The following is a 12,915-nucleotide window of genomic DNA, read 5'->3' on the forward strand; positions in this document are numbered from 1 at the left end:
GCCAGTCACCTCGGTCCCAAATACATGACTAGAATGGGTGATCATGGACCTTTGGGTCCAAAACCCAAAGGGCCTGGTATGGATTTTGAGGGGAACCACATGGCCAAAAAAAATGGCGTTGGGTCCCCCCCCCCCCCCCCAAAATCCATACCAGACCTTTTTCTGAGCATGCAGCCCAGTAGGCCTGTACAGGGGGGAACCAGCGAGCACCCCGCCTCCTCCTCCTGAACCATACCAGGCCACATGCCCTCAACATGGAGGTTTCTTTGGGGGGAGAGGGGCTCTCCCTTCCCAAAGCACCTAGCCACTATGTTAAGGACAAGGGTCTTTTACCCACAACCTTGGCCCCGTGGTTGTGAGGGTCTGCAGGAGGGGGGCTTATTGGAATCTGGAAGCCCCTTTTTATAAAGGGGGCCCCCAGATCCTGGCTCCCCCTGTCATGTACATTTGGCTAGTAACAGGGAATTTGGAGAATAACAGGTGAAGTTACTGGGTGACCCCCATCCCCGTGTTTACCTGTCATTTAGAGAGTAACGAGACATGGATTGTCGTGTTCGACAGGCATTTATCATGATTGGTGTTCAACTTTGGGGGGACATTTTTGGAGATTTTCTTTACTAATGGTCATTTTTTTTTAAACTTTCAATACTTTTTTTTGTAAATGAGTAGGGGTATGTACCCCTACTCATTCACATAGGGGGGGGGGGCAGGATCTGGGGGCTTCTAGATTCTGATATGCCCCCCCACCCACAGATCCCTACAACCACTGGGCCAGGGTTGTGGGGAAGAAGCCCTTGTACTCATCAACATGGGGGAAAGGTGCCACACTCCCCATGTTAAGGGTATGTGGTCTGGTATGATTCAGGAGGGGTGGCTGTCAGTTATCCCCCTTTCCTGGCCTGCATGCTTGGATAATGGTCTGGTATGGATTTTTGGGGGAACCCCACACCAATTTTTTTACAATTTCGGTGTGGGGTTCCCCTCGAAATCCATACCAGACCTGAAGGGCCTGGTATGAATTGGGGGGGGGGGCATGCTGATAATGCTATTGGTCTGTCAAACTTAGACAGTTCCTGGTTTAGGATTGAGTGGCTGTGCTTGTACCCACCATGAAGACTAAGGTCCTAGCCAAGTGACATGGGCCAGTTGAGGTGGTAAAAAAATGTTGGTGAGGTAAACTATAAAGTACATTATCCTGGGAAGAAGAAGCTGCGGTTAATTCACAGCTGTCTGTAGGGGTATACCTAGTCCCAGATGCTACCACCTTATCCAAGCCACAAACTCAACAGGTAAAAGAGTTCTTAAAAAAAAATTGGACAACTTTCCAGGACTGCCAAGTATTACAAGTGTGATTGAGCATGACATTGTCACAGAACCCAGTGTAAAGAGTCGAGTAAAACACTATTGAATTCCCATAGCACAGAGGAAAGCTGTATCGAAGGACGTTTGGAAAATGCTAGAACCTGATATTTTTAAGGAATAGCAGAGTGACTAGTCAAGCCCGATTGTGTTGGTACCAAAGTCCAATGGGACTCTATGGTTTTGCAATGAAAACTTAATAAAGTATCAAACTTCAATGCATATCCAGTGCCTTGAGTAGACGAGCAGACAGAGGAGGTTGGGTCCAGCCTCAGATCTCACCAAAGGGGTACTGGCAAATACATTTACGGTAATACGTTTAATCAAAAAGAAGCCAGATAAAAGACAGAATTTTTTTATCACCTTATGGTCACTTACAATATAAAAAAATACCATTTGGGTTGCATTCTGGCACAGTTACTTTTCAGAGGGGGGTGGATAAATACTTTAGGGTTGTTTTACTAAGTACAAATGTACTGTGCACTTTGCAAGTGCAGTTGCTCCAGAAACTTACCCAAATTGATGCAAGAAAAATAAAAAATAAACAGTATTTCTCTATCGTTCATTGACAGACGCAGCTCCATATTCTTCTTGACCATTGGGTTATGCTGCCCCCTACAGGAGTAGGACACTAGGCAGGAAAAATCTTTACCATGCCTATGGGGCAGTCCCTGCAGGCATACACCCACACACTCTGCTATAGGCTTCGGTTTGCTTCTGCCTAGTTTAGGAGTAGGACCTAGTTCCCGACTGGAACTCCGGTCTTAGCTTGCTTTTTTTATTTTAAAGGGGACCTTTCTTAAAAATTAAATTTTTCTTAGCTAGTTATGTTTCTGAGAGAACTGCAATCAACAGTCGACCTTGGTTTCGGACTGGATATCCTAGATCCTTAAGGTCTCCCAGCCCGGCCAGCGAGCGTGTACAGGTTATAGCCCAGCGCTAGGCCTCGCCACGACAGAGCCCCAATGGACCGGGGCTGACCGGCGAGTCAAACACCTCGCCGGGACACATACAACCTGGTTCGGACTGAGTCGCAGCGTACCCCTTGGCGGTCAGCACCCCCAGAGTGGAGAAGCAGTCTGTCCGGAGTGGTGCGCACCCGATATCGTTGGTATGGTGAGTAAGTGTCCCCCCATAACTCTGGCAGTCTCAGGGTGGATGTAGGCCCCTCCCTGGGAAAGTTGGCCCCCCGGGTACCCCTCATTTTCCCTGGCCTCTCGGTAGGTACCAGGTACCCCCCCCCCCCCAAGGCCTCCCTCCCCACCAGTCATAGAGGTACCTACCTGAGTCAGCAACGGGGATCCTCAGGGGTTGGATGTGAATCCTGGTAGGAGTCCCTGCCGAGGTCACCCATGCCATTTAACTTTTGGACCCCTAGGGGGTCCTGGGGAACGCATGGCATGCCGTGGGGGCCCCCATTTTACTGTAGAATCGTTCAGCCTCATTTTGCAGATTTCCCCATTGAAATGCATTGGCGACCATGTTTTTGTGGTTTCCCCATAGGAATGCATTGGGCGGCCATTTTCTTGGAGTCTGCGATTGCTGGACTACAGGGAGCAGCTAGGCCTTTACTCTAGTAAATAACCCAGGTATTTCCCCTTCCTGTGAAGATTGTTTTTCTACAGAGCAGAAAGATTCCTTTCTCCTCCATATCGATTGGTGGTATGTACTTTGGGGTCCCTGTAGGTCTTCCTCGCTCATCCTGCTATCAGGTGTGTTAGTGTCTGGGACTTGTAGTACAGTTGATGCAGCGGTGTGGTCCATTTTTGTGAAGTTTTTTAAAAAGTGACACTGCAATATTCCTGGTTTCATAATGGAGTCCCAAGAACTAATGTCACCTACTTATAAGGGGGGTTAGTGAAATTCTCGCGCTGTCTCTCTAGTTGTTGTCTAAATTTTCACCTTTAATGCTGCAGGTACTGTAATTGGTAACCTACACAATTCAGATATAAATAGTTGGGGGGAGTACACCGCTTTAAAGTGCTAAATGTAACATCAATTAAATCATATAAATATGTGAAAAAATATCTTAGTGTTTTTCAATATAATACTCACAAAATGTGCATCACAATGTGAAAAATGAATACAATCAAATATAAATCCTTCAATTCATAAATAATTAGGTGGTAAAATCCACTAGATAAAATTAATCTTCCTAAAACAATAATACATATACAGTGTAGCGTGATAAAAAATATATATATAAAAACTTTTTAATACGTGACCATCTAATAAAATTATTCTTGTGCTCTTAAATAGGTGGTTTTAATATAAAGTGCTGAAGTGTCCTTTAAATATAAATATGCAGTGATCAGCAAAATCTTCTTATCCAAATTTCACATGCAGGTGCTCTTTTGTGCGGTGCCCACTAGATGTCCTAAGGGATCCCTGGAAGAAGCTGTGTGGGCACGCAGCGTAACGCGTAGGAAAGCCAAACCGGAAGTGACGTATCGGCAGAGATTTGTTTGTTATGCTCTGAACAAGACGGAATACAATGTGAGTGTTACTCTTATTTATTTAATAAAATATATGGGACGTACTTCACTATTTTGGCCCGCTTTGATTTTTTTGGAGACACAAAGGACCGCAAACATCCCCTGGTGGATCGCTGTATATATAAGGGAGAAAAAATCGATAATTTATTATGGTACCCATATGTCAATAAGGAGGAAGGAGCAGTACGCTGAGGCATACAACTTAAGGCTTTGTTTAAAGAGCATTGAGGTGAGCGCTTAGGACATCTAGTGGGCACCGCACAAAAGAGCACCTGCATGTGAAATTTGGATAAGAAGATTTTGCTGATCACTGCATATTTATATTTAAAGGACACTTCAGCACTTTATATTAAAACCACCTATTTAAGAGCACAAGAATAATTTTATTAGATGGTCACGTATTAAAAAGTTTTTATATATATATTTTTTATCACGCTACACTGTATATGTATTATTGTTTTAGGAAGATTAATTTTATCTAGTGGATTTTACCACCTAATTATTTATGAATTGAAGGATTTATATTTGATTGTATTTATTTTGCACATTGTGATGCACATTTTGTGAGTATTATATTGAAAAACACTAAGATATTTTTTCACATATTTATATGATTTAATTGATGTTACATTTAGCACTTTAAAGCGCGGTACTCCCCCCAACTATTTATTTATGTCACCTACTGATCTCCTCCTTGTGGTTGCGGGGACCTCTGGGTCGCAACCCCTGTCTGCCTAAATGGCAGTTTTGAAAAACCTGGTGTCAAAAGTGGATGTGATTATCAAAAATACCACTAGTAAAAAGTGCCCTATGCCCTCCCCTGCCTCTACTGTATCCTCAGATTCTGATATAGATATGGCCGCCGTGGATGCATGCCACCCTGAGGGATCTGCGTCATCGCACTCGGATGGCGAGGACGATATATCCTCGTCTGCAGCTGCGCGGGAAAGCGCGCTGGTGGAAGCACTTATAGTGTAGGTGCGGGAAACTCAAAAAATGGCGGATGATTCTGCAACGTCAGGGACGCAGGTGTCTTTTGGCACCCGCAAATCCGAGAAGTCCGGCAAGGTTTTCCCTTGTCCGGAACTTTTTGACAAAATTGTCAATGAACAGTGGGGGGCGCATCAAACAGATGTTAGTGGTGCCAAAGCGTTTTAAAAGGTGCTACCCATTTGCGGACGCGGTGTCCGCAAGATGGACCATACCACCGAAGGTGGACCATCCGGTCTCCAGACTGAACAAATCTACTGTGGTCCCGGTAGAGGAGTCCCCAGTCTTTACAGACCCCATGGATAGACAGATTGAGTCTCTGTCCTGCCACTTACACATGATAGTGGGATCAATACTTAAACTTAAATCTTCGTGATTACTCTGGTGTCCCAGACCATAACGGAATGGGCAAAGTTACTATAAAGTAACTTAGAAACGGAACAGCTCCCTCTGGGCCTGACAGAGCTAACAGACCAAATGATCCAAGCCCTACTATGAATATGTGATGCATCGCTAGATGCGGCCCCCCTTGTAGTGTCTGTGGTGGGGGTAGCTATTAGACGCATGGTGTTGCTAAAAAGCTGGTCTGCACATCAGGCCTCAAAAAAGGTTCTATCAGATCTTTTCAGGAGACGATTTGTTTGGTTCCTCATTGGATGAGTTAATCAAAGGACTCACAGGCGGGAAGAGTACTCTTCTTCCTCCATCCGGGAAGGGCAAGGCACCGCGTAATAGACGGGGGCCTTATTTCACAGCCCACAGGCAGCCCTTTTGTACCGCCAGCACACAGGAGAAAGGATCTAAGCCATTTTTAGGTCTTCGGGGATCCAAAAAGACATGGTCAGATAAGCTGAGCACAGGCCAATCTAGACCTGCAGGCAAATCCCCGTCTGCATGAAGGGATGCCCTCACCCACGTCTGGGGTGGGGGAGACGTCTTTGCTTCTTTCTGGAACCATGCACTTCCTTGATTCAGGACAAATGGGTCTACAAACTGATCCGATCGGGTTACAAGATCGAATTCCAGTCTCGATCATCAGACAGGTTCTTCCCGTCCAATCTACGCCTATCTCCAGACCAGTTAAGGGATCTAGGAGAGGCGGTACAAGATATGCTGTCGCAAGGGGTGATTGTGCCTGTTTCTTGTCAGGAAGGCTTTCAGGGATTCTATTCAAACCTGTTTACTGTGCCCAGGAAAGAAGGCAAAGTATGTCCAATCCTGAACCTAAAGGCTCTGAACCGCTTTGTGCGGGTACAGAAGTTTCAAATGGAGTCCATTCGCACGGTAGTGGCTTCTCTGCACCAAGGAGACTTTTTGGCCTCCACAGATATCAAGGACACATATCTACACATCCCTATTTATGCTGGACACCAGCGTTTTCTTCACTTCGCTGTAGAAGAGGAGCATTATAAATTAGTGGTGTTACCCTTTGGTCTCGCCTCCGCCCCAGGGTCTTCACCAAAGTGTTGGCTCCAGTATTGGTGTTACTGCGACAACTGCGAATCACTGTACAGACTATGCAAGAGTTCGGTTGAAACATCAATTTAAAAAAATCTGCCCTGGTACCATCCTTAAATGTGGATAATCTGGGCCTGTCTCTGAACTCCGCTTCGGTGAGGGTTTTTCTTCCCCCGGCCAAGCTGCAAAAGTTGCAGGGGGTGATTCGTCTGCTGTTAACCAGCAATCTGTCCTCTCTGCAGACTTGCATGTAGGCCTTGGTCTGATGGTGTCAACCTTCAAGGCGGTTCTGTTTGCTCAGTTCCAAACGAGATTCTTACAAAGGGAGATTCTTGTCAATTAGAACAAAGATCCAAAGTCCTTTGACACTTTGATTCGGTTGAGTCACAACATAAGACTGCTCTACTATGGTGGCTCCACTCTTTAGCATTACGCCAGGGAAAGTCCTTCCTTCCACTGTTTTGGACTATGGTAACCACAGACGCCAGCCTGTCCGGCTGGGAAGGAGTGCTGGGGAAGCAGTGTGTCTAGGGGTCCTGGACAGTAGAAGAGTCCAGATATCTGATCAATATTCTGAAACTCAGCGCTCTGCCTGAGTCACTAGACAAATCGTTTAGAGGGTTGTCCAGTCCGGATTCAAACAGACAATGCCACGGCTGTGGCTTACATCCATCATCAAGGCGGCACCAAGAGTGTCTTTCTTTAAAAAGGGGATGAACAGCAGTTGGCTTTGGACACTATCAAAGGCAAAGTGTTGGCTTTGGCTGTATTTTTCTAATGTCCTTTAGATATGTATGCCTTGATTCGCACTTTTATACAAGGCGTTCGCCATATGGCTCCTCAGAGGTGATCCCCGTTACCTCCGTGGGACCTTAATTTGGTATTGTCTGTTCTTCAAAAGCCTCCTTTTGAGAACTTTAGGGAGATTCCTCTGATGACACTGTCTCAGAAGGTTGACTCTTTGGTGGCTAATACTTCTGCCTGCAGATTATCTGAATTGGCAGCGCTGTCCTGCCGATCACCTTATCGGGTGGTCCACAGAGTTAAAGTGGTACTTCGACCTAATCAGTCATTTCTACCTAAGGTGGTTTCTGATTTCCATCTGAATGAAGACATTGTACTGCCTTCACTCTGTCCTAAGCCCAAGCATCCCAAAGAAATTGCTTTGCATTCTTTGGATGTGGTTCGGGCAATTAGAGTTTACCTGGGGGCTACTGAATCTTTCAGGAAATCAGACTCTCTCTTTGTCCTCACCGAAGGACCTCAAAAGGGATTGGCTGTGTCTGCTGCGACCATATCCAGATAGATCAGACAGATGGTGGTACTCGCTGAAGGGTCAGGTTCCTCCTTTTCCTGTGAAGGCGTAATCTACTAGGGTGCTAAGTGCCTCTTGGGCTTTTTGGCCATCAGGTGTCGGTAATGCAAGTTTGCAGGGCGGCAATTTGGTCGTCTGTGCACATGTTTACAAAATTCTAAAAAGTAGATGTGTTGGCATTCTCGGATGCTTCTTTTGCCTGCAAGGTTTTGCAGGCTGCTGTTTAAAAGAGCAATTTGTCTCTTTAAGGATGTTGTTTCTAGGTGAGCACCAGTTGTTCCTGGTTGAGCTCCATGTTCACTGGTTGGTTTAAGTTTAGCTTTTTTTGGGGAATTACGTTGTTTTCTGCATTTTCCCACCCCTCATGCAAATACTACTTTGGGACGTCCCTATGGTCAAGAAGAATATGGAGCTGCATCTGTCAATGAACGATAGAGAAAACTGGATTTTTTTTCTTCTAAACACTGCTTGCAACAAAACTGAATCCTATAGCAAAGTGTGTGGGTGTATGCTTGCAGGGACTGCCCCATAGGCGTGGTAAAGATTTTTCCTGCCTAGTGCCCTACTCCTGTAGGGGGCAGCATAACCCAATGGTCAAGCAGAATATGGAACTGCGTCTGTCAATGAACTTCAGAGAAAAGGGTTTTACAGTAAGCCAAAAATCACGTCTTTTGCTTGCACATGATTGGATGATGGAAGTCAGCAGAACTTCTGTTCATTTACTAAGCTCAGGAGCAACTGTACTTTGCAAAGTGCACAATCCTTTTGCCTTTAGTAACTGTACCCCTATCTCCTTATATGAAGAAAACCTCAGTCTATCTCAATGACATTGTTATATCAGTACAGTACTAGGAATCTCATATTTCCGGAGGTTCAAGCTATGTTGGACTCTTCAAAGAAAGAGGGGTTTACTATCAATCCTGAAAAATGTGCTATTGGGAAGGCTGTTCCCTGAGACCATACTGAGGACCTTCTAGCTTATGCATTAAAAACCTGTATATTTATATAGGTACACAAAGCAATTCAGCTGGTGGTGGAGCACTATTTATTTGTGGTGGAGCACAGAGTACACTGGTGTGAAGAGAGTTTAAGCGGAGGGCACATTGTTCAATTACTTTGATCTGACTTTTTGGGGACTTTTCACTATACTATCATTAGTGGAACTATTTTTATTTTAAAGGAAAAGTGGTATTATATTTGCTGTATAGTCATTCAATGCAGTTTATTGTATGGATTATTTATCCTTCTCTTGGGCTATATGTCATAGTCTGATATCTATTTGTTTATATAAGAGTTGGCACATATTGTTAAATAAGGATGATCGAACTTTTGAAAAGTTCGGTTCGGCCAGAACACCCGAACTTCCCGAAAGTTCGGCCCGGATTTCAGAACCCCTTTGAAATCAATGGGACCCTAACTTCGGTAATCAAAAAACACAATTTTGAAGCCCTAAAACCCAATAAATGCCCCTAAAAAGTGCCTAGGGTTCTAGGTCATGCCCCAGAGACTATTAATCACACAATAAAAAGTTCTTAAAAATTGTCATTTTGATAGAGAGCCAATTATTGAAAAAAAAAAATAAAAAAATAAAAAAATGTCTTTGGATTTAGTGTCTGGGGGGTCTAAAAAGTGTACCTGTGAAGTTTCAGCTCTGTAGCATGTCCAGAACCAGAAAAAAAAGTTTGTTTGTATTAGGTCACTTATAGAACAGGGATATGGCTTCTCTACTATCACACCTATATATGTGTAAGTGTAAAAATACATATAAGTATGTGTGTATATATACCCCTATACACAAGTTCAGATGTTTTGCCTGCCTCCAAAGACCCCAAAGAAAAGCCTGCAAAAACACACATGGGCGTTTTTTTTTTTTTTTTTTGGCGCTAGCGTTTTTTTGAGCATTTTTTGGGGGTCTTTGGAGGCAGGCAAAACATCTGAACTTGTGTATAGGGGTATATATACACACATACTTATATGTATTTTTACACTTACACATATATAGGTGTGATAGGAGCGGAGCCATATTAGCGTTAATTATTTAATTAGCGCAAGCATATATTTCTGCTACTATCACACCTATATATGTCTAGGTGTATATATACATACATGTGTGTGTGTGTATGTATATATATATATATATATATATATATATATATATATATATATATATATACCCCTACACACAAGTTCAGATGTCATGCCTGACTCCAAACATGTGTTCAAAAAAGCCCTGTAAACGCCTGCAGCAAAAAGCAGGCTGACGGGCGAGAAGCCATTTCGCTGTTCTATAAGTAACCTAATAGAAACAAACTTGTTTCTATTGCGGTCACCCTGCCATGGAAGGGTTTGGTCACCCTGGCATAGAAGTCAGAGTCAGTTCACCCTACACTACATTACGGTCACCCTGGCATAGTAGAGTCAGTTCACCTACAGTACATTACAGTCACCTTGAGTTCGGTCACCCTGGCATAGTAGAGTCAGTTCACCCTACACTACATTACGGTCACCCTGGCATAGTAGAGTCAGTTCACCTACAGTACATTACAGTCACCTTGAGTTAGGTCACCCTGGCATAGTAGAGTCAGTTCACCTACAGTACATTACGGTCACCCTGGTATGGCAAGCTAAGTCAGTTAAACTTCATTACGGTCACCTTGGTATGGCAGGGTCTGGTCACCTAAAGTACACTATGGTCACCCTAACACTTTTACTGTCCCTACAGAAACTAAATTATTAAATCTAACTATGATGGTATACAGAACCCTAACTACACTGCATATCCCTTTCCTCACACTAAAAGAACAGCTATATACTGCAGGAGTAACACTAATGCTTGCACTCTCTTCCACAGCCCCTGTATTACTGTGCTAGAGATTTGGCTGGGCTAGCTTATATACTGGGGGGGCGTATTCACTAATGATTGGCCTCTGGATCCTCTAGTCACTCCAATCAGCTTTTCCCAATGTTTCTGGGCCAATCATGGGCTATTTAAGCCGATTTCCTGACCCAGTGCATTTTGGGCGGTTCTGGTGGCCGAATTCCAAACTTTTTGGGCAAAAAGTTCGGAATTCGGCCGAATTTCGAACAGCCAATGTTCGGGTCGAACCGATGGTCGACCCGAGCCGTTCGATCATCCCTATTATTAAACACCTTGTAACCAATTTGAGTGGGGAGTCATTATTTGAGATAGTTTGCCATCCGTTCCAGGGAAGGCAGTATATTTTGTGTTTATTGTATATTGGTATGGAATATGGATATAACAGCATTCACTTTTGAGTTGTATTGATTGAGTTTTTGTTGTTTAAGCAGCGCAAACACCTTTTATTGATTTATTTTAATATGGTGTGGGAACACATTTAGTGGTTGCTAAAGCTTTTGCTATTTGCCTTTTTACAATCCTTTTGGCAGCGTGCATCATTTTTAATAATTGACTATAATGCCATGCCTTATGACATCACCATGGAGTGATATTAGGATGCATATGGAACACTGGCATAAAATGATTCCTGCCAACCATCCCCTACACATCTGCCAGAGAAGAGATGCACTCTGCTTAGACCAGAGCACCATTCCAAAAAAATACTTTTAGTATGCATAAATTTAAAATGAATATTGCTGCACACAGAGGAAAAAGGAGATCTCTAAGACCTACCCTCCAAAAAAACAGTATAAAATAAATCTCACACATGTACAATATTAATAAATGTAAAACTCTAAATGCAGATGTGACCTGCTGGGGAAGTCCTAATTGGTCGGACATAACATGTATAGGGGCGGAGCTGTATGTCAATGAAGTATTCATGCTTTTAATGCTGGAACTGAGATGCAGAGTGGTGAGTGATCCCTCAATGAGAACTGATTGTTACCAGTGGAATATGCTTAATTATAAGCAATATTACTTTTATCTCTGAGTGTTTTTATTAATTTATTTATATAAATATAATCATCATAGATCAGTATTGGTCCATACTTTTTTATATATTCCAAACCTGGTGGCATGAGCTGGAAAGCTACATAGGTGGAGAGAGAGAGAGACTGGTTTTCACCATCAACATTACTGCTGGGGGAATACGCTGTTTTGACCTCCTTTAACTACTGAGGTCAAAAGCTGGAGGTAAGCAGATTTATTTGTCACTGGGTGGAGTGTGTTTGTTACTGAAGAGTTAGAATTGCAGAAAGCAGATTCAGGAACATTCACACAACTTGAGATCTGCACACAGTGGACTTGTTTACACTCTTGACCTGTTCCTGTGTTGTTTGGATAATTATTTTGCTATTAGAGGATAATCACATTTATGTATGTTTAGGGTATTTAATACGAATTGCATGCATGGGACATATTTTATATAGTTTGTGTAGCGCTACACTGATTTGTATATTTTTATGATTGGGTAGGTGGGGTGTCTTAGAATGAAAAAGCAGATCCCCTTACAAGCCAAATTTATTACACTAAACTTACCTCAATGGGAGCCCTAAGCACATAGTATGAAAGGTGATAAACATCTGGTTTTTCTTAATATGCATAATATAATTTTGATTAGAAGATCAAAATATATTTTAATAAAGGCTAATTAACCACATTTATTGGGATTACCTTCTCCTGCAGGAGCTTTTGCAATACTGCTTTCAATTCGTTTATGTCTTTCTCGTTTCCTTTATTCTTTTTCATTTCCTTGATCTTTTCCTCCAAATCCTTGATTTCTTTATTAGTACTTTCTTCCACTGGCAAAGAGCACAAACATTGCAAAAAGTAATAAATAATTAGTTTTTCTCTATTCCACCATGATTTAAAAAAGTACAATTTTCTGTCAGTTTTCTGCTTAATTGTGTCAAATGACTTTGCTTCTTTTATTTCAAGATTTTCTGGAATGCATCTTCAACAATAGGTTGATAAACTGTCATGATCAAAATTGGTGCTGGGTAACTCTTTTACTCAATCTTTTCATTTGTAACCCCCTACAACATTTTGCATGTAAATTTGCTTTCTCTTACGTCCTCTGACAGTCGCCGCCCACTCATTCAATCTGCACGTCTGGGTATTGGCCTTCTCCACAGGAGTAAGCTAGGCAGAAGATTTTGTTAGAATAATGTGACAGGAAGTCAGGTAAATCTGTGGGTGTTGTCACAGACGGGAGATAAATTTCTGCCTTGTTTAGACAATTCACCAATTACTATAGGGTGTCGGCTGCAGAGGTAGCCAGAAAGGTGTTAGGACGTTGAAAAGGCTTCAGCTATTCAGGATGAGGCAATTAAGGCCTCTATAAGTTATCCAGAGGATGACTACTGATTGCTGCCTCC

Source organism: Pelophylax lessonae, assembly GCF_965119305.1.
Source record: "Pelophylax lessonae genome assembly, chromosome: 6".
Lineage (NCBI taxonomy): Eukaryota > Metazoa > Chordata > Amphibia > Anura > Ranidae > Pelophylax > Pelophylax lessonae.